A 20,978-nucleotide genomic window follows, 5' to 3' on the forward strand; every position below is an offset into this window, starting at 1 on the left:
TTGAGGCTTTCAGCTCTCGGCGGCGTCAGAGCTCACGGGGCTATATAGAGGAGTTAGTCCCTTTAAGCCTCGTCCGAGCTAGGTCGCTCGATCGCTGTCGCGACGGCATCCGAAAAAGCCCATCCTACCCCAACATCGGTCTGAGCAAAATTAGGTATCAGTAGTAGCAATGGTAGTAGCACTCCTGTGCGGTGAAACTATGGGAAGCTGGCTTTGCCAAAGAACGCGGCATGTGGCGTTTTACCTAATACCCCCGTTTCCAAGCATATCTATTTTTGGAGCAACTGAAAAAAGTTCTTGATAGACACCATTTATCTTGAATCTTATTAATGTGTATATGCCTGAAATGTTAACAAATGCAGTTAGTAGTACAACAATAATAATAATAAAAAACACTCCCAATTTTAGTTAGAAAGTACAACGCAATAACATTTAGTTTTGGGGCATTAGTCCTGATTTGTTGCTGCTTTTCGACCTGCTAAATAGGTCAAGATAACCTAATAATAATAATAATGCAAGTAACAGAGCTGTAAATCAATTTGACCAACGACTTGACAAGTGTCACTAGGAGCAGCAACAATCAGCGGGATGTCAGCGGTGACAACGCGAGGCTTCCCATAACTGTCGCCGTAGTCTTTCTGCGTTTCTTCTGATGACGCTGTTGACATCCCGTATTGGACGCAACCTTTCATTTGCGTCAAGCTCGACGGTTAAAGATGCCCGTTTTGAGTGATTTGAGAAGTTGAGTGTTCTTGGCAGTAACGTGTTACTAATCGGTTACAAAAGTAATGGATATTTTAATTTATTACTTCCCTCTTTAAGGATCCTTTACGGCTATATGGAACGTTATTGTTCTACGAGATTATTATCCTATAAAAGTTTAGCTTGAATTAAAGCTTCGAAGATGGCCATGTAAGCTAAATAGAGCACTAATTCGTTTTCCGTCGATGTCAAAAAGCTCCCGAAACAAACTGGGCAAACAAAGACAATTTTGAACTGAAATCGCTATACAAGAAGCGCTTGTCGAGTTCAAAGAAATTTTTTGACAATGAAACGAGGATCGCTGTGAGCTGCCGTTGAAAACGGATAATTGCTCAATCAGCCTATATCACCAAAATTGGAGACGGCTCAAAGATACTGGACAGATTTATCGGATTGCGTCGGTAGGTCAGTATCCAAAAATTCACTTTCTTTTTACCCTGAACTATCTGCTTTTAGGGGTAGAGCTAAAGCGATGTTGATAGCCTTTTTGAAGTTGAAAAAAGGGATTTTAACAGAACAACACAATGCACAACAGCATGAAAAACTGCGGTTTCGTTTGCAGCCATCAAGTGTACCTATCTGGTAGAACGCCCCAGCAACAAAAAAAGGTTCTTTAAGAAGGGAAAAAAAAATGCATTTTAAGAACCACAGAAAAGTTTCTTGGAGAGAACTTGCTTGGGTAAAGGAGCCATTAATCATTCCGAATCAGACATGTGTGTGCTGCAACACCCAAAATGGGTTTTGGCTTTTATATTATTCTATAGCCCAGTAGAATGCATTCATTTGCCCGGTAGACTAGCGACATATTTATAGCAACGTCCATTGTAACAAACGCACCTTTTCCAAATCTCGATAGTAGTTTTCAACAGAACGCTTTAGAGAATATTCCTTAGAAATGTCACAACAGTTTGTATCTATCAATTCATGGCAAGAAATCTGCTGGTGTTACCAGAAATCGTTTGCTCAGTAGACAAGTATATATAATAGTAATTCTTATAGTAGTTCTTTTCAAAACGAACTAATGAGATAATATCTTGCCCTAAGTCTCGGCCTACAGTGGCCTGTACACTCTGTTGATCTGCTTTGTTTCTTGTTTCTCCGTTGTGTAGTCTAAAGACATAGCTACATATATGACATGAAGGTACAAAGACATAATGGGTAGTATCATAACTCTAGTTACCGGCAAGTTTGCCCATGATCTTTTGCCTCTAGACCTGACACTTTTTCATGTGAAGTTACCAAGTCGTTTTACTGATTTAGCAAACATGAAATAAAAAAGGAAACACATGTTAATAACAGAACATACGGAAAACTCGTCACATTTAGGCTCGCATCCAAGTAGATACTGTTGCGACGCTGCACTTCGTTTATAAACGTATTATGATACACAGTTTATCTAATAAATGATATATCTCAGTAAAAAAAAGTAGATATCGAATTGTGTTGTTAATATGGAGTATCATCTTGCGCACTGCTTGTTGCCAAGTGATAATAAAAGCTATGAAAAAATAAGAGTCCCAAGTCGAACCATTTCCGTTTAGGATTAATGAAACCCAACTGCATCACGCCGTGGCTGGCACCCATCATAACATACTATTTGCAATAATGTCATTTGTGTCAACGGAACTTTCGGTAGAACGATAAACAAATGTATCCAGGCTTGGGCGAGATATGTGGGCCTCGTGCTAGCCGGTACGGTACCATTAATACAGAAAGCAAAGTGCAAGTCATTGTGCCGGTAGCGAGGTAACGCAAATTACTACGCTTTATAGAAATGCAAATCGACATGCGTGTGGCGTTCATTCAGCCGGCTTGGTCGTCTACAGCGACTAGGCCGGATTAAGGGGACTAGGGCCAGTCAGCCAAATGTTGTCTCGGTCTATTTTCAGCCGATCGCACCTACCACTACTGATGATTTGTCCAACGGTATCAGGCCAGTCAGCCAGACAAACCACTCATTTGCGGAGATCTGGTCGAAAATACATCGCGCGCCTCTATAAAGATGCCTATGTGGTATACTACTTATAGGTAGATCCGTAAAGCAGGTCCATAGCACTGACTGTTGTGTATTGAAGTGTTCGCTGTATTGCGACTGATGCGCGAATTCTGGCTACCGACTAACGAACGAACGCCCGCCCGCTGCTTGCTTCGTTCAGGCTGAGTGCGTTCACTGTCCGGATAGAAGTGCGACAACCTGTTGCCGTCGTGGCTGCAAAAGCCGCCACCTAGCCACAGGTTGCCACGGCCACGGGCATACGTTGTTTGGTGCTTCTACCTGAAGCCATTGCCTATCGCTCTGTCATATCTCGCCGGCTTGCGCCCTGCGCATCTGGATGGGCAAGAGCCTTAGTAGGGGTAGCAGCATTATCGCATACGCTTACATCACTTTACACTCAATGTGGGCAACCAGCAACAGGTAGCAACGGCGATGGTGGTGAACGATAACATTGTAGCCTGGGTCGGCGTTGACGGCGTTCAGCAGTTAAGTCTTACTGAACAGTGAAGCTATAGGCGCACGATGTGGCAGCGCGACGCGTACTCGAGTTCCTCGTCCATCTGAGGATAACTTGCGGTTAGGAAAAAGTAAGGGCAAAAAGCAAGAAATGGCTATCATTTGACAGCATCCCGGCTAAACATATTAAAACGAAAAAAAAAAAAAAGCAAAAAAGAAAACAAGAGAGAGTTACGAGCTGCACTAAAACTTACAAGGTAAGTGCTGACAAACGGTTGACCACAATAGATCTATTCGTAATCTGTACTAGGGATACGATTAGTTTCTTTCCGGGAACAACTATGCATACTCATATATTGCTGATTTGTATGATATGACAAACTCTGTTATGTTGCTTTCAGTTTTATCGTAATGCCCACATAGTGTTTTATAATCTGCTGCTTGAGTGTGTTTACGCGTGCCAGAGTAACACGAATACACTTGTTGGTTTGAGTGTTCCAGTAAGCGATCCTCGCTGTTGTCTGCTATGGCCGATTACTGTTTATACACATCGTGTATGGAAATAAGGGTTGGCTAGTGGTACACAGGGGCACACAAGTGGGTTAATCCTCATAGCAGTATTCATTATTGCACGTTGTTTTGTCCGCGGACTGCGTTAAGGGATGCTTTCGTCGTAAAGGCGATTTTTGCTTGTTTCAGAAGATTTCTTATCGCGCCAATGAAGATACCTATAGTCTGCTATAATCCAGCTGCCCAAGCTGTGGCAGACGACACTGACCGGTGCTATGTATTACGTAATATGAATCAGTGGTCTGTACAGAGTAGCAACAACGGCAGCGGCGACTTTGTAGATAATTTTTCAGTCTTGCCCATCTATCGGGTGCCGCTGCCCGTCCACTACAATCAATGGCTCTGTCGCCAGTTTGGCTCTGTATGCATGGACTAAGGAAGTCACGTGCACTTGCCTCATCGCACGTTATCTGTCGCATGCGAGCTCACCCCCGGGGGGACATGCGATTTCTATTTCTTTCTCGCCATCTCTTGCTTTCCCTGCAAGTCCAATTATCCGCGAAAAATCATTGGAGCTCAGAAGAGAACAGCTACCAGCATCGGAATCCCGTGCCCCACGTCGTTTACATAATACCGCCTACAATAGGGACCTTCTAGAAATACAAGAATGAGATAAACATAGTACATATTCTCTTATTCAGATATATATATAAGAAAAAGCTCATATTATGTGGATGACCGTAAATTTTGAAGAAAACTGCTGTTTACTATCGCAACGACCAAGTTGCCTCATTTACTAATGGAAAGCACTAATGAAAAGAAAAAAACTATAACAGGTAATGTTTTTTGTTTACTCGCATGCACAGTAGCGGTGCCCCTTCTGGGGCGAATATCAGCCCTACGGTTCAAGGTATGACAATAGAGAAAATCAAAGAGTAGACTTCCTTCTTACTTACATTTGATGTTAAGGCGTACGCAGTAGTGGATTATTGCAGCCTTTATGAAATTAACCGTCACACCCGGACTGAGGTATAATTCTGCATAGGCATCCTAAATATGCCACTACATTGCCTACCCGAGCGTAGACATTGCCGCAGTACATATTCACTGTTAACAGAATTTAAAATCCAATTGTGCTTTTAATACGCGCTAAAAAGCTATACTCGATATTTATCCGTCCCGTTCAACCATTAAGTAGTATAGCAATGACGACCGCACAAATTCTGCAGTACGAGCATACAACCTTAACACATTCTGGGTCTGAACGCGCATATCAACATACTGATAAGTTCATAATGAATTGTTAAGCAATACCGCTTTACCATAGATGACGAATCGTGATAAAATAGAAGAAGACTTTTCAATCAACAATTAAGTATGGACCGTATACACCAAAGGACCTCTGTTAACATTTCGAGCATCTTGACTTACTGGTAACGAGGGTTATTTGAAAACCTTCCCATCACTCGGCCTGCCTGAGATGATGATCTCTCTTTAATTGTCTTTAATAATTTTTCTCTATGATTGTTGCTTTCAGAATCGTCGCCCGACGACATTGATGGGGGCGTAGTCCTAGAGGTTATTTGGTTGATTGTACAACTAGTTTAGGACATTATTGTAGGGGTGCGTGAACATACCCATTCTATAAACTCAGCGAGAACGGAGTGTCTGCTTTTAAGCTGGATCGAAGCATTTAGTTAGACATACTGACAATCGAAATCGAGTGGTGAGGTCCAAAGTGTCGTTGGCAAGGCATCGTCGAAAAGCTGAGACAAGTTGTAACACTGGTGAATACGTTGCTAAGCGAGATACTTATAAATGGAGAGTCGGGAGAACGAGTAATGGGCTTTAGTGGCCTGAAAGAGCAGAGGAGGTTCGTCGTCTGGAACGAGATCTAGGTTCTCCCCTACGCACGGCTTATTGCTTGTACTGCCAAAGCGCTTTAGCTGGCCTAGGTGCGCTATGCGTTTAAAACCTTGATGTTCGGGTCGACAGACTCTACGATATTTTTTTCACCATTACTAGAGATCGTAATATGGCATTTAATTTCCTTAACATACTAGCCGTGTTTTATGAATATGCAGATCCCCATACAACGCCACCGGCTCGTATGTTTTGTATTAATACCAGTGTGTTTTGTATTAATACTTTTTGAGCCCTTCACAATGACCTAGTAGCCTAACGATATGCTTGCTCCCTAACCTTGTTACTGGGCCTTTTCCAGCTTTCTCCTTCCGACTAGCCAAGTATTTGACTACCAACTAGCAGTAGATCTGGAATAGCTGAATTAAACCCACACATAGTTCTGATAAAGACTACGGCGATAGTGCCCTTTACAGACGTAGTAATCTGGCATCTGCCTATGTACGTTGGTGACGAATTCATTTGGCCGAAAACGAAGAGATTATGCCATGTCCGCGTTCATATTGCCTGCTACTCAGGGTCTACATCTAGAAGTTAGATGACGCTTGGTGTTCAACCTTTAGAGTTCATCATCACCAACGTGGTCAGCAAAAGCTATTCCACGATTCATAGTATAATGTGCGAGCAGGCTCCTTTTGAAAAAGATGCATGAACAGCAGATATGATCACCGCGGCAGACATCCCTTTAATTGGGGTGAGATAAACAAATTCGGTGAGTTTAGGGACCACTACCAACACACTGAGATTTCTTAGAGAGCTGGTAGGACACGGTCCAACGTAACCTAGGTGTATGCACTTGAGTGGGACGCGCTAAGGAGTAGACGCGTCAAGAGGTCCTGGTTGGTTGCCTGCTACGCATGGAACGCATTGATAGTTCTGAATTTTGACGGACAGTTCTATTTAGAGAAACTGCTCGCTTCCGCACAACATTCTCATGGTTACCGATGGTACTGCAATAAATATGCACCGAACGATTTGAATATAGCGCTGGCCGAACTTGACTGTGCGAAAAAGCATCTACATGCGCTTTGATACCTTACGATGCTAAATCTTGTATCGAAAATTCTGCTCTCAACGCGTTCCTGGTAGAATAGGTATGTTGATGTTGACAGAATAAGCGAAACTTGAACCGACGTTTCATCAAAAATAGTTTTAGAGTTTCCAGAGCAAACGCGATCGCCAGTAACATTAGCCCGATAAATAATAAGTAACCTCTACTTTGCCACACTTACGTAATACGTAACGAAGATGGTATTTTCAATTGTAGCTATGAATCTCGATCGGCATGCCACCCGTACCCACTGCTGATGCATCCATTCATGACTTTGTTTCAATGAATGAGTTAAGCTGGTTATGAATAAGCATTTTACCCATGACGACCTTAAGACGATTGAAAGGTGACTGTTGGGGATCACTCCACTCGAGTTCAACTTTTAGCAGCGACTGCCTCGAAGCTAATCCTGATATAGGACAACTAAACAAGCAACCGACAGCCAAAAATTGCCGTACCTGTGTGGCCGATCCTGGATTGGAGCACATAAAAATTGTTTGTATAGTCGACAGAACAAAGCCTTCGTTTATGAGAAGACACATAACCACGACCCTTCGCAAACCAAAATGATACAAGTTTGGGTTAAGCCCTAGCTAGATCGGCGGCATAGAAGCAATCAAAAAGCAAAGGAAGCATCCTCAATCAACGCTTCATTGATAGAGTAGAATCGATTCAGTCATTCTAGAACAGGTGGTGAGAAGATGATTAAATACAGCCGGCCCGTTTGTTAAACAGTGAAGCTAGCGTGTAAATTTGCCATCAAAATCTGAGACGATTAAGGCGGTAAATTTCGCCAGATCCTTCACGAGGAGTATTTGTAAAAAGCCTTCCATAAAATCCAGTTACGAAGGCAGTTACATTTAACAGACTTATCGTTTCATCCATTATATTCGATACAAGCCATTAAAAAGTCAACTGTTCGACCGCTTTATCACCGCTCGTAGATTCTTCTAGCTAAGAACCTGTTGGAGACATTTCGCGTCGCGATAGGCGCTTGTCTGACATAAGAGCTAGTCCTATCGGTCACAATACTGTTATTTCGGCATTCCTGAATTGTTATATCAGGGAACTTTACGGTACGGTCCGTTTCATTTAGTTGAATGAGAATACATCTGAAATTTTTAACGAAATTTCAACAAGGAAAGTTAACAAACTTATTGACAGTCGTTAGGCATCCTAGTAACTAAGTTCTTGGTGGGTGCTGGGTTATGTGCGGCGAGTCGCGAGAGTAGGGCAACACGTGTACAATACATATACAAGGAGGCTTGATTTTGATCATGTAGAAGCCGACAAATAGGTTTACGATATGCCAGCAGCCGATATAGAATAGTCATAGGTGTAAAATAGAAATAGAATGAAAGAAATTTACTAAATAAATCACGGGTATGCCGGGTAGAAAAGAAAAAGTTTCTTATATATATATATATATATATTTATAAATAACATGACATTTTTATCCCTGTGACTTTTGAAGATTTAAAGTTAGGCATCGTCAATGACGACCTTCTTCATTCTGTCAATCAAATTATTCATTCCTTTTTATTAGCAATTTTCAGGTTTTTATTGTCCACCAGATTCATTGTCAAATGAATGCAATACCGAATCCTACATTCGAAGTCTAGAAGGGCAGCTCTGACAATGTTTTTAGTGTATGGCCTTACGTTATCATGAAGCAGGATAACCTAAGCTGTTATGTCAGGTCGTTTTTAAAAACCTTTGTTCTCGGTGCAATAGAGCCAAACCTGTTGATCAGTCGTTTAGTACGCAGGCCGCAATTCGCAATGAACTAGGCCTTATCAATTCCATCAAACGTAAACCATAACGTTTGTTGCATAAGTTCCGATTGATGTCCTGGCGCTACCCATTCCGAATTTTGATACATCTTTTCATTTCCCTCTACCCGTGACAACCCAAAAACTAGTCGTTGTGGCTGCATAGCGCTCGATCCCAGATAAGATATAGCATAAAGCCATAATCCCCTGTTGGATTCAGACGTTTTATGAAACACGTAAGGTCCAGATTTTTGTGTAAACATAACGACTTTAGGTGATTAATAATAATTACATGGCTACAGCCCATCTTTTCGGTCAATCCTCATTAATCAGTCCTTAGTCGGGGCACTTGTCGGCACTATTTTGTAAAGAATACCTTCATACAATTGTCGTCAAGCTCAGATGTTCGACTAGAGCGGAGACTATCCTCTAGATTCCAGTCAGTTAAATTTAACAATGTCGCAGACTGTTTTAGCAATGTTAGCAGAATGCGTCGAATGTGCATCTTCTCTTCCGGTAAAAGGAAATAGGAAAGGAAGCTTCTTCAAAAAAAGCGTATTGTTTTTTTTAAAAAGTGCAGCTTTAATCACTTAGTTACTTAAGATACGTTTATTTTTGCTGATAATTTGAATGTTTACTATATATATATACTATCGTTATGTTCAAGATGGGGGCTCTATATGCTGATATATTCGAATATCTTTTTATCAATAAGGTGAAACCTATCAGAAATGTTTGGCTCTTTTTCGTCGCATTTGATGGTAGCGCGCCCTGCTAAAACTTCTAGTGTCTTTTTCGTCAAACTAATTTGAATACCATGCGGATGTTGCGTAAGTCATGGATGGCTCAACACATATCTTGAATAGCCTGATATATAAACTTTGGTCTCTTAGAACAATTTAGTGTAAGGTCTAGTTAGAGCGGCGGATTGCGCAAAGAACTATATACCTGTCTCATGCATCCTGTCACACAACGTATCTTGGGGTAACTGCCGTGGCAACCCCTAAATCATAGATAATTTTTTACTGCCTGCCCAATGGAATATGCATAATTAGCATTTCAGTGCTCAAAACGTAGAACGGCACATCTATCTATCCACTCTGCCAACTTGCCAACTTCATCTTGGGATAGCAAGCTACCATCGTCGTTATCGACCCTTGTGTATATTTTTTAGATCATCTATATACATTTTTATAAGTAATAATGGAAATAACATGTGATACATCGATCTGTGCGCGAATTGTACCTTGCGGACAACTCCCGACAGCTTTAGCGGTATTTCTCATCGACTCTACAGCCATTAAAAAAAAATTGAATCCATTTCACCGTTCTTGTATATAACAGCACAAATAATGTTTTCGAGGAGTGTACATTTTACTGTAGTCATCTTATTTGCTTTTTGTCGGTAGGTTCGGCCATTGATCCGGTCCTATACACCAGACACAATGCTGCTATATGGAATATTTGACCAGTTCTGATCTCAAGTCGCTTGAAAAATTGTACGAGAAGATACAAACTGAGATTCTGAGCTTTCTAAATAAGTATGACGTACATCTGCACGGATCTCACTAGTATTGGACTCTAAATACTCGAATGTCTTCAGCAGGTTCACATCTATATCATGGGCAGTAAATTAGAATAAATAATCAGCTTGGGACTCGAAGAAGGCACTAAACTTTGGGAGAAGCAAAAAAGGCATTTTGTCCTTTTTCATAATAATCTATCTATCTACCTGTTTGAATATATGGACAAACTACATTCGGTAATATTAATCCAAAAATGTTTATGAGAATGCTTCCTGATTACTGCCCCTTACGATGCTTTTCCGTTCCACTAAACTTGCACCAATATCATACTAATATTAATCATCACTAATGCTTAAATACAAAAGAAAAATCAACATTTAATGCATTTTTTTGAGTACTAGCCAAAATGCAAACGAAGCTGGAGAAGCACGAAGCACGTGCTGCAATTTTACTTCCCTTTAGTACGAGCTTCGTCTGTATCTTTTGCTAGGTTCCATTGCAGTATCGTTTTTGTTTTCCATAACAGTGGGTGGTGTGGTGGCGTATTACGTGTGTCTCTCTGTGGTAAAAGAAATCAAAAATACTTTAGATTCAACTTGAGGCTTTCTTTCGTTTCTGTTTCTGCGTCATTGGCTCGTCGTGACGTGCAAAGAGAAGTTTTAGTTCAAGTTGTGGTTGATCAGGAGTTAAGTTTGCAGAGGAAGCAGAGTTGAAGCGGCAACGGGCCTCGCTTCTTTGACTTTCGTCAGCGCCGGCAGCTGTGGAACATCAGAAACATGCTTTCCATCCAGGACAGCGCCCATATGGGGTTACAGAATGAGAAAATGGCTTAGATAGGTTGGTTGGTGGATGAAAGCATTTTCTGGGACGCGCCTCACCCCACAGAGCTGCGGCAGCTGCTTCTGCTGTGACCGCTGTTGCCGTTGCCGTCGTCATCGCTGTCACTGCCGTAGCACTCAAAACGAAGGATGTGCGTGTGAGTGGTCTTCCTTCACTTTGCCACATACCATGTGCCGCGCCATACATACGTTATCATACATTTGCAGTTGTATAGGACTGCAGCAGGAAGCCGGGTCCCAGACGCTTCATCTTGTTCACCGGGAGAAGCCAGTTGCATAGGCCCTATTCATTTTTAGTCGGGCTCTTCTCTCTGTTCTAGCCACGTTCGAACCTCATCTGCCTGACTTTGCGTCACTAAATCTGCCTGCTAGCTAGGAAATAATTACTGGACAAAAAAAGGAAAAGGGGCGCTGTTCGTCCAGCAATCTTCAGCAAAAGACGCACTGCATGTGTCTTCCACATACACTCATCACGTACAGACACTCGCAGTCACACAACAGGAGAGTAAGCTTGGGCAAATTGCAGCAAGACGTACCTAATCCTGAGCCGGGCACCGTATTCACAGACAGCACTACCACTGTGAAAACGTCACTTCATACGCTCACAATGTACACAAACGTAAAGTTGTCTATAGATACGAATGAAGTTAGCATTAGAATGGATGACGAGGTGGAAGGTACGAATGCATGCCCTTAGAGCAGGCCACTAACATCCTCAATATTCACCTGACTGCCGTTGCGCGATAGCGACCCTCGCTCCAGTTCGCTTACGGGTTTGACATTGTGTGTGTTTTTGTTTGTTGAAAGGAGGAGACAGATATACTATCTATGGCGTCACTAGTGGCTGAAGGGGCAGCATAAAATGAGGCGACAGCCTAAAGGGAGGGATGAAGTACCTTACCGTTTCCTGCCGTTCAGAGCAACCGTCATACCATGTAGAATGCCGGAAAAACAACAATCTCTCAGCTTTTCATCGACGTACTAAAGCTGTATACTGTTCATAGATTAGCGCGTATGCAAAATCTGTGCACAAAAGTCTGCCTAGCCACTTTCCAGTAGACTAATTCTCACTCTTTCGCTAGTTAAGTTTCTTTTGCACAAACATGGGCTTGTCCCCGACAATCGACATTTTGCACGACAAACGACCTCTGTCATCATCTCATTTGCTGCCACCGTTACCCTTTCTAGCAGTTTTTGCATCATTTGAATGACTCAATGAATGAACTAAAAACTGTCCTAACCAACGTCGGCGCTTTGCGACTGGAAGCGAACAGTGACATGCTGTGGATGCTCTTGTTGTTTCCAGATGGCACTGAGTCGCTGTTGATTCTTCGACTCTGTTCGATTAGTCTTTTCCTTGATGGGTTCCGCCAGTTGAAATCCTGAGTGCGAACAAACGATGATCCTTCGCGAGACACAGGGTAGCATCTGTGTTGACTAGAAGCAAAAGTCGGGCTACGGCTAAATTAAAAAAAGAGGTAGAACGGGTTTCCCGCAAATGCTACAGCGGTGCACCCGTGAAGACGTACGCCTTACTCTGTACTTTTTCTGCTGCGCTCTAAGAGGCAGACGCAGTAGAAAACAAAGCGTATACTTAGCATGAAGGCAAAGGTATTTACCGTTCTACCGAAATTGGCTTCAAAAAGTAGCTTATGCCTGTCATGATGAAGCACTGACCCACAATGATTATTATTATTATTATACAGGTCTAACTCCTTCCCTTTAACAGGCCAAGTTGAAGCTTGCTATGACAAACTGGTTCTCCAGAACCAGTCCTTCATAGCTCAATTAAGTCATCATCTTCATAACGACCAATACTATCGTTGGCTCCTTTGCTACTTCCTATGTTATTCTGCTTTTATTGCACTGTTTCACGAGCCATCGGCTCTTTCGGTCGGTGACCCATTTTTCCCCGAAACGTTTTATCCATCCCCAGAAAAACTGTTGCTTCGGTTTTTTTCTGCTCTCCTTGTCTCACAGTCCTTATTCATTGAGAAGTTATAAAAACGTTTACTGTGGCACGTGCGCGGCGTGCCTTCTGCTCTCGAATGCTGACTAGTACGGAAACTTGCGAGTCCAACCGTGGCTCACAAACCCATTTTTCATTCGTTTGGCCTGCCTGACATGGGGTCGGTCCCTTCAGTTACACGTAGAGGACCAAACGAAAGGAATGTTGGAGGGCCACTGCCGATGCCCGTATTGCTACAGAATTAGTTAACGCTGCGTGAGTAGTGCACGTAGGTCAAAAAGACGTGGAAAAAGCCTCATACGCGATTCAAGTGACAGCAGGTAGCGTGAGCATTCTTGCATAGTTGAGTCTAGCTTACTCTATTTACTTCAAAAAATCCATTATGGACGCTTGTCTTGCTTTTAGACGTTTAGAAATATCTGTCCCAATCTATATGTTGATTGGATCTATAAGAGTATATATCGATATACTAGCACTTCGCGTAAGATTACATCAAGCTGTATCGCATATTCGCCGTGTTTATGTGTTACGTCGCACGATAGAACGACAAATAGGCGTCAGTCATTTTGAGAGGAAACTATGGGGGGCCACTACTTCTAGTGAGTTGGCGTTCATTTTTCGTAAGCGATGGCGCTGTTCCATTCAATACTTGTCAGAAACGACAGATTACGTTAGTACATCCCATGCGATTAACCTATGCCCAGTCTAATGTTTTTCGTATTTTGCATCCAGTACTTGAGCCGTTAGGCGTTCATACTGCTAACCGCTAGGACGAAAAAAAGCGCCCACACTTAAGCCAAATTCAATGAACGGCTCTAGCTGACATATAATTTTACCAATAATGATTTATTTCGCTGGCTTTTTTTGTATAGCTCTTAGTATGTCTGCGTTGCATGATAATTGTAAACACTGGCACCTGATTACGGGCCAAACTTTGGCTTGTTAGAATGATGCATAGGGCCCTTGCGCGCGAGTTTTCCACTTGAGTTGCCGTAGGCCCCTGAGGTCCTCGGAAAGAACATTCCTTCACCTTTTCTCTTTCGCAGATTGTCCATCAGCAGCAGCAGCAGCAGTAGATAGCTAATCGAGTTAACGTAGGATAATCCTACCCCGGGGGGGGGGGGGGGGGCGTTCTACCTTTGTCTTCTGCTTAGTGCAGTATATATATATGAGTTTCAGACCCGACATCGGGCCAGTAGCGGCATGGCAAGTTCTGTTCGGCTAGCGCTTCCGCACCATGCCTCTCAGCCGCCAGGTCCACCTTTAGACCTAGCAAGCTTTTTCGACGGGTGTCGTCATACACGTTAACGTCACGTTCATCTTTTATACTGATTTTCTGGCCCTTCGTTCAACTTCCTCTCGAAGAAATATAGCATTAGGGCATCATTGTCTGTTGATAGAAGGAGCAGACAGATATCGCACACAGGACCCGCCGATCTGCCGACGTTTTTCGGGAGATGAAAATAGAGTGATACGTCATGTACCCACGACAGGAAAAGAACGACTTCGTATGGGAGGTCCAAAGACCGTAAGTTCATCTAGCAAACAGTCATTTTGTTAGATGATGTTATACTAAACAATTAATTACACCCTTTAGCCTGTCTTTAACTGTAATGCTCCCGGACTAGCAACTCTCGGTGATCGAAGTAGGTCGATCAATGATATCTTCTATTGGGTATTATTGTATTAGAGATCGTATAACGCTTAATTCCTGCAAGCGTAATGCAAAGCATACAAATCCCAAATGATCTCTGCCGCTTCGTATTAAAATAAATCTAGGTCCTACTGTATTCTAGCAATTAATAGATTCAAACGCAATTTATATATGCAGCTGAGGATATGTGTTACAGGAATTATTTTTCCCTTAGACAACTGTGTAACAGAAGAGTAGTTCAATATACACATTACTACGAACCAGAAATGGGTTCTTAGATGACTTTCAAAACCAGCTGATTAGCTAAACGTCGAGGCCTAAATCAGCGCTAACCGTATAGACGCGTCTCCTTGATGACTGGAAAGGCTTGGCAAAGCTTTATCCATTTGGTGAACCATTTTATTAAAGATGACGACTACCGAGTGGTCCGCCTAGAGCCGGTTAAACTTGCTAGGCCGTTTGTTGTAACGGGCATGCATTCACCGATTGTTCTCGGTGCCAGAGGTAAGCCAGCCCTTTCTCGAACCATCATGGCGAAGAACAGTGGGCGTTCTTAAAATCTGAAAGAAATTATCCAATCTCTTCGCGTTAAGTGGAACTTCACTAAAATTAAAAACTTTCTTTCTTGGCAAAATCGACAATGTACGTCTTTAAGCGCTCCAAAACTAATGAAGGTAGCTTAAGAAAACTATTTTTCATATATCTGGATCCTTTTTTTCAAAAACTAACGGCTCTTTGGAGAGGAAAACATTACTTGCAAATTGATTGTCCAGGCAATCTCGGACCGTTAGTCCTTTTGAGATCTTTGGCCTGCTGTCAGTTCAACATTTAATTCCGCTGGCATGCAACGTACCTAAATGACGTTTCAGCGAGGTTACATTTTGCAATATCGCTTGACGCAGGGTTGCTATCAGGTCGTGAATTTAAAGAGGAATATTTTCTACGTCCTGAATGAATGATGTCATCGCAACGAATGGCAACTATACTGAATAGAGATCACAGTCAGGGTGACACTTTCTGTACGTGCTAGAATTTTGCTTGGAAATTTGCTTTTATTCTGACAGAAGCTCAGAGACAGTTTATAAGAAAACTTCCGGATCTAGACGGAACACACTGTGCGTACAGGATACAGAAGACTTCGTTTCTCCTCTCTATGTTTGTAAAGCTAGCAGAGCCGACGAACAGTAAACACAGCAGCTGGTATAGTTTGCGATGGTACGGAACGCTACAATATAGGAAACGCGTTCGTCTTTATTAACGTTATTATTTTCGGCTGAATGAATGAACAAAATCTTCGTATCTAGAGCTTAGGGAAGCTAAGGGTGAGTGCTGAGTGGGAAGTGTCGCAGTTTACTTGCGAAAAATTACCGCGATGTAGCTTGAAAAGGAAAGTGTCATTGGGTCCTCTTTATTCGAAAATGAAGATGGAACAACCAGTACCAGTCGATTGCGAGCTCAATCGTAACATATATCCATAAGTCTTTTTGTAGACAGAACTGGGCTGTAAACTTTTCGTTTTGACAAGATAAGGAGACTTGTTTGGGAAACAATCAATCTGCTTAAAGGCATGTTACCTAATCTCTATACACGGTAAACCCGTGCGGCTACATCGGTCCAACGATTTAGCTTTTCTTGATTTTTCCTTTGGGGCTATATGAAAGAGAGAACCTATAAGACAACGACTGAAACAATCTCGGACTCGAAATACTGTATATGTGGAGTAATCGGTGAAACCGATGCCAGGCTGCGTAGGCCCATAATTATGCGAAACTGATCAAGTTACACAGGCGATCCCCGGTAGGACATCCGGCTAGCTCCGCTCTGAACTAATACTTCATCTTCCATCCCGGGAACGTTTAGTTTGAATATTTTTAACACACTCTATATAATATTATAATTAAAATTCGTCGACCAACTAAATATAACGGTATACAACATGTAGTATTTGCCCAATGGTCTTTAGCTAACGTACCTTAGGTGGCGTTAGTTTTTTCGGTATAGATACAGGACGTGTATCCCTTGTAAAATACTATAGGTAGCGTTTTTTATATGATCGGCTTCTTGTTGATGTTGCAATTCCGCAGCTGTTCACGCCCGATTCCTACTAGATTTGGCGCACATTGGAAGCATCCATATTGATCACCTTCATCTGAAAGCCCGTTCAGGGCGCTAAGGAAGAGGCTTGAGCCTAGCGTCGGATACACGAAGTTCTGAGACGCACATAACAGCCATTGTGAACCACATTTGCAACACAAATCCCCGACCGGATTCTCTCAGCGGCTCACCAAGTATGCTTGCCTCAGCAAGTTCTCGTAATAGAAAACGAAATATAATGGATTTCATTTTGCCAGCAGCAGCAGCAGCACCGGCAGTGATAACGAAAACAAGACCAAGCAGGAGCAATGCTTTCGTTTGTGTTTAAATTCTGTGGCATACTCTCTGCTCCTAATGGTTGCTTATTACAGCTTCAATCTAGATGATCAGGCCCACACGTTTTTGTTTACCGCAAAATGCCGTCTTTAAGTGTAATGCACCACGAGACTTATTTTGCAATATAAGGACATATATTTTAACTATTTAATTATCTAATGATGTCTAGTAATCGGCACTAACCGATTATGATGTCCGAAAACTTTCGGATACAACTTTATAAAATATATAGTTCTATCTCTATATTTTATAAAGAAAGAAATCAGAAAATTTCATAAACAAAAAAAAAACTATCTACCTGGTTGGTGGTAGATCTTTAACAAAATAAGAACTATCTATGTAAATCAGAATATTGTACATATTCCAAGGGTCAAAGCTCTGAATAGCTCACTAAATAGAAAGTAAACGCTATGAATAGAAGAAGAAAGTACTATGAAAGCTTAAATGTGTATCGAGGATCGCTACTCCAAGTATCAGACCTAATCAGGTATTTACAGGAAAAAAGTTAACAATGGCTTCAGGATTGCTTCTTGTTGTACTATGAAAAGCAACTGTTTTTAAGTGGATACCGTTAAAATTATTTTTAAAAGTCCTGCGAGTAGACGGAAAAACTTCGTGATTCCAATATATTTTGATACCTTATATTGCAGTATTGATTAAACAGTAGTTTACGTTTTATGCAGTGTTAGCAAACTTCAGGTATTAGTTAATCATAGGTTAACCAGAAGCTTTACAACATAGTGCGACTTACACCTTCGAAACTGTTTGCTTGAATTTTCTGACAAAAAATAAATAGATGCGGGCCATTACGTGGTAACTTTACGCCATTAAGCGGCAACGTCTTTGGCTTCCCATCTCGGCCAGCTGCCATCGCGTTTACTTATTGTGTAATTCTGCGGATATATTCCAAAAGTTAAGAAAAGGTACGGATCCCGCTTGTTATTTGACGCAATTCGTAACCGATCATGCTTATTTCGATGGATCTGCTAAGCCGATACATTTTTACCATGTTGTATGTTTAGTACGGCAAAAGCAAATGAAGTATTGATAACCTATAAGGACAACGATGGTATTAAAAGAACGAATAGGCTCGCTAGAACGCGCTTGGCAGGCCTATAAACAAAACGGAGTGTGTGTGCGAAAAGCGATGTGATAAAGGTGAATGAGTGAAAAGAGAGAAATTGTGGGTGATGATCCAACTCAATTTGCATACATACTGTAGCCACACAGCCGGCTTTTCTGGCGCTGACTAGGTATCACCGAAGTACCGTACTTCTTGCAGCCGACTTCGGCAATTTCCCGAAAGCAAGCCAGCTACAACGAAAACCCTAGCCGGACCTTGCAACACTCACTAGTAGTTGTTGCGTTTCAAGCAGGCCCAGCTTGGTTGTTGCTCCTGCGACTGCCAGTGGCCGTATCGGCTAGCCAATAAGTGTTAGGGACCACAAGGAAAAGCCTCACTGATCTCGCCTATCTCGATGATCTACATAAACTCTATTTGTTGAGGTGGCTGTGATCGCCAAGTAGCAGTGGCCTGCCACACGCAGGACCTATCTCAGTCCCTTTTCCAGCGTGTTTTGCGATCCCCAGTGGATGCGGCTGCTGCTACTGCTAATGGCTGGTAAAACATGGGATGCCGCCTGCCTTGTTCCCGCTGCGTCTGTCTGGCACTGTTCGAAATTATCACTGCACCAGTGCTGGTTGGATGCTAATCTAATATTGTTGAGAAGCTCCATGCACTTCCCTGACGCTCCGGTTAAGGTGGTGAATTTACCGCTACCTCTGTTGCGACTACTGCAACAGAAACCGCAGCTGCTATCTAATGGAGTACCAACATCCACAATATCTAAATACTAGATCTCGTAGGTAGAAAAGACTAACCATTCTCACTACTGCACGTCGTGTGAAAGTACAGAATAGAGGAGTGATGATAAAAAAAAAGAAGCCAAATGAAAAACGCACGACCACTAATACTAGACGCCACTAGCAATGCGAATGGTCGTTGTTGTTATCCATGTTTTTGTTGCATGTCGTCGTTAGAGAGGGCCTGCGTAACCGCAATGGCTGGGGATGTCTTCGAGACTAATCTCTAAAACAGGTGCTGAGACGAAGCAGTCCATATTAAAACACTGATTGCAGCGATATCTGATTTAAAATAGTATGTACGCCAATAGGGACAGTTGTGTGTGTGTGCTATTTGCATTTACTTTTATCAGCGACGCCTGTAAATATACATTCCTTTGTGAAAACATATTTTTATGGGATCATCGCTGGGGGCACAGAACTGATGTGTCTGACGAGTACACAAATTGTATAACCGCCGTAGATGTTTATGTAGTTTATAGATCATGCGGTTATAAACATTTATATTAATGTGCTATCATATACGATCCGATGAAGGAGCGCGAGCCGGCTGTGATTTCCGTTCTGCTGTTGTCATTGCTATGCTGAATGCCTCGTTGTCGCGAGTACTCAACTAACCGACCTCGTCGGTCCATCGGTGCACACAGCAATTCCAGCAGCGTGTACGCTGAAGGAGTTGCTCACACTGGTATGCGTTGATTACGTTGCGAGGAGTGTAGCTTAATCTCCTGGCTTAACCCCAGCCCCTTTCGAGCTTTCATCTCCTCTTTAGTCCTGCCTGCCCCTCGGCCTGCCTACAGTGGCGCTATCGTGCGTACAGGCACAAGTGCGTACACATACGTTCACGCTCGCACTACAACAAATTCACGCCAGAAGGACACTTTTACGGTCTTCCTTTGCAACAACGCAGCACGCGAACGAACCAATCGCTTGTTCTCTCATCTTTTCGGTTGTGTCTTATGTCCAACAGACCAACCAAACGCCCGTCCATAGAGCTGCTAGCGAATCTATTCGCCCGACTGCAAGCTGCCAACAGCAGCAGTCGAAAGTGTGTTTGGATGGTTGCAGGCCTGATGCGGCGGCGTCGGCAGGGGCAAAGCATGGCGCAGCATAGGGACAGTCGCTTTTTGAATGGGTGGATGAGCGTGCGCGTGGGGGACCTGCTTGAGACTTGGCCAGGCCTGCGAAAGACGATACCGGCAGGCCACCGACCGAGACCCACCGACCATTTTGGAGAAAGAAGCAACACGCTAAGCAAAGCAGAGGTAGCGGAGCCAGCGACTTGGAACCGCAAGCCAAAAGATTGGAGTTTCCAAGCAAGGAACCAATCAGCGGCAATCCTTCAATCCCCCAGCGCGACGTCGCCGTTGCACTAAGATACAGTGAAATAGAAAAAGAATGAAAACGCAGCCAGGGCAAGTGAAGAACTGTCCGCTCCTACCGATTGTATCACAACGTATGTGTATACTACTATAGGCAAGGCAGACACGGGGCCAAAGTTGCCGCTACCGTCGAGAGTGGCGCTTGCTTACGGGGCTAAGACCATAGAGGAGCCATTGTTCGACCGCGCAAGAAACGACAAAAGGAGCTACGAAGACGCGGCAGAGTTCGAAAAGCAGTGGGTTTGATTCTACTAAAACAAGCATAGCGCGAAACGGATAACCGAGATTACAGAGGTATGGAGGGGTACAAAGTAAGGGATACAACAAACAGTTCCTTGTTCGCCAGCCCGCCCGCTCATGCTATTTACACCACAATCACCACTACCAACATCGTTATTGAGTGGACAAGAGTCTGCGCTGTATGCCTCTCGTTCTCTGTTTGTAGTTTTGTCCTCCCTGCCGGCAATGTTGTAGTATACAACCATGTGTTTCCACATGGGGTAGTACGAACTACGGACAGCGATGCGGATCGAAATGATGACGGTGGTGGCAGCATTGGCATAAGAGTTCAAGGAGAGCAGTGAGCGACTGTTGGAAAAAGTTCGAGCGAGCTCAGCAGTTATTCTCAACAACGATTGTCAGTAGTGAGGAAGGGAAACGCTGATGTAGTGAGAGTCTAGTCAGCCAAGAGACATGGCCTCGTGAAGCAACCAAACCCGCCTATCCATATTAATATTAATAGTGACGCTGCTCGATGAGCTTCTCATAAACTGATATGGAAGCGAATACGTGGTATCTTTCTTTCGGTTAGGAGGGAAGGCGACGGAGGTAAAGAACAGAGTAGT

The 20,978-nt window shown here is 42.9% G+C and overlaps 1 protein-coding gene and 1 long non-coding RNA gene across 12 annotated transcripts in view; one reads left to right on the forward strand and one right to left on the reverse strand.

The window, feature by feature from the left end:
• LOC111242908 (uncharacterized) overlaps nucleotides 1-5,551 on the reverse strand; it is a 36,072-nt gene extending 30,521 nt beyond the window's left edge. For 4 of the 8 annotated variants that reach the window (XR_002670201.2, XR_015326298.1, XR_002670202.2 and 1 more), the window contains exons 1-2: nucleotides 5,362-5,541; nucleotides 4,681-4,831 (exon numbers count right to left, since the gene is read on the reverse strand). The gene's annotated coding sequence lies outside the window, so the exon portion shown is untranslated. Of the gene's footprint in view, nucleotides 1-4,680; nucleotides 4,832-5,155; nucleotides 5,268-5,361 lie in introns of those variants that run through there. The other 4 variants (XR_015326302.1, XR_015326301.1, XR_015326300.1 and 1 more) reach the window with 4 other exon arrangements.
• The window catches only part of LOC111242909 (uncharacterized), a 46,713-nt gene that overhangs the window by 2,933 nt on the left and 22,802 nt on the right, over nucleotides 1-20,978 (forward strand). For 2 of the 4 annotated variants that reach the window (XR_015326311.1, XR_015326314.1), the window contains exon 1: nucleotides 3,169-3,471. The exons of the other annotated variants lie outside the window; for them this stretch is intronic. This is a non-coding gene — a long non-coding RNA (uncharacterized LOC111242909). Of the gene's footprint in view, nucleotides 1-3,168; nucleotides 3,472-20,978 lie in introns of those variants that run through there. 4 annotated transcript variants of the gene reach the window in all.

Source organism: Varroa destructor, unplaced genomic scaffold, assembly GCF_002443255.2.
Source record: "Varroa destructor unplaced genomic scaffold, Vdes_3.0 BEIS01000001.1, whole genome shotgun sequence".
NCBI lineage: Eukaryota > Metazoa > Arthropoda > Arachnida > Mesostigmata > Varroidae > Varroa > Varroa destructor.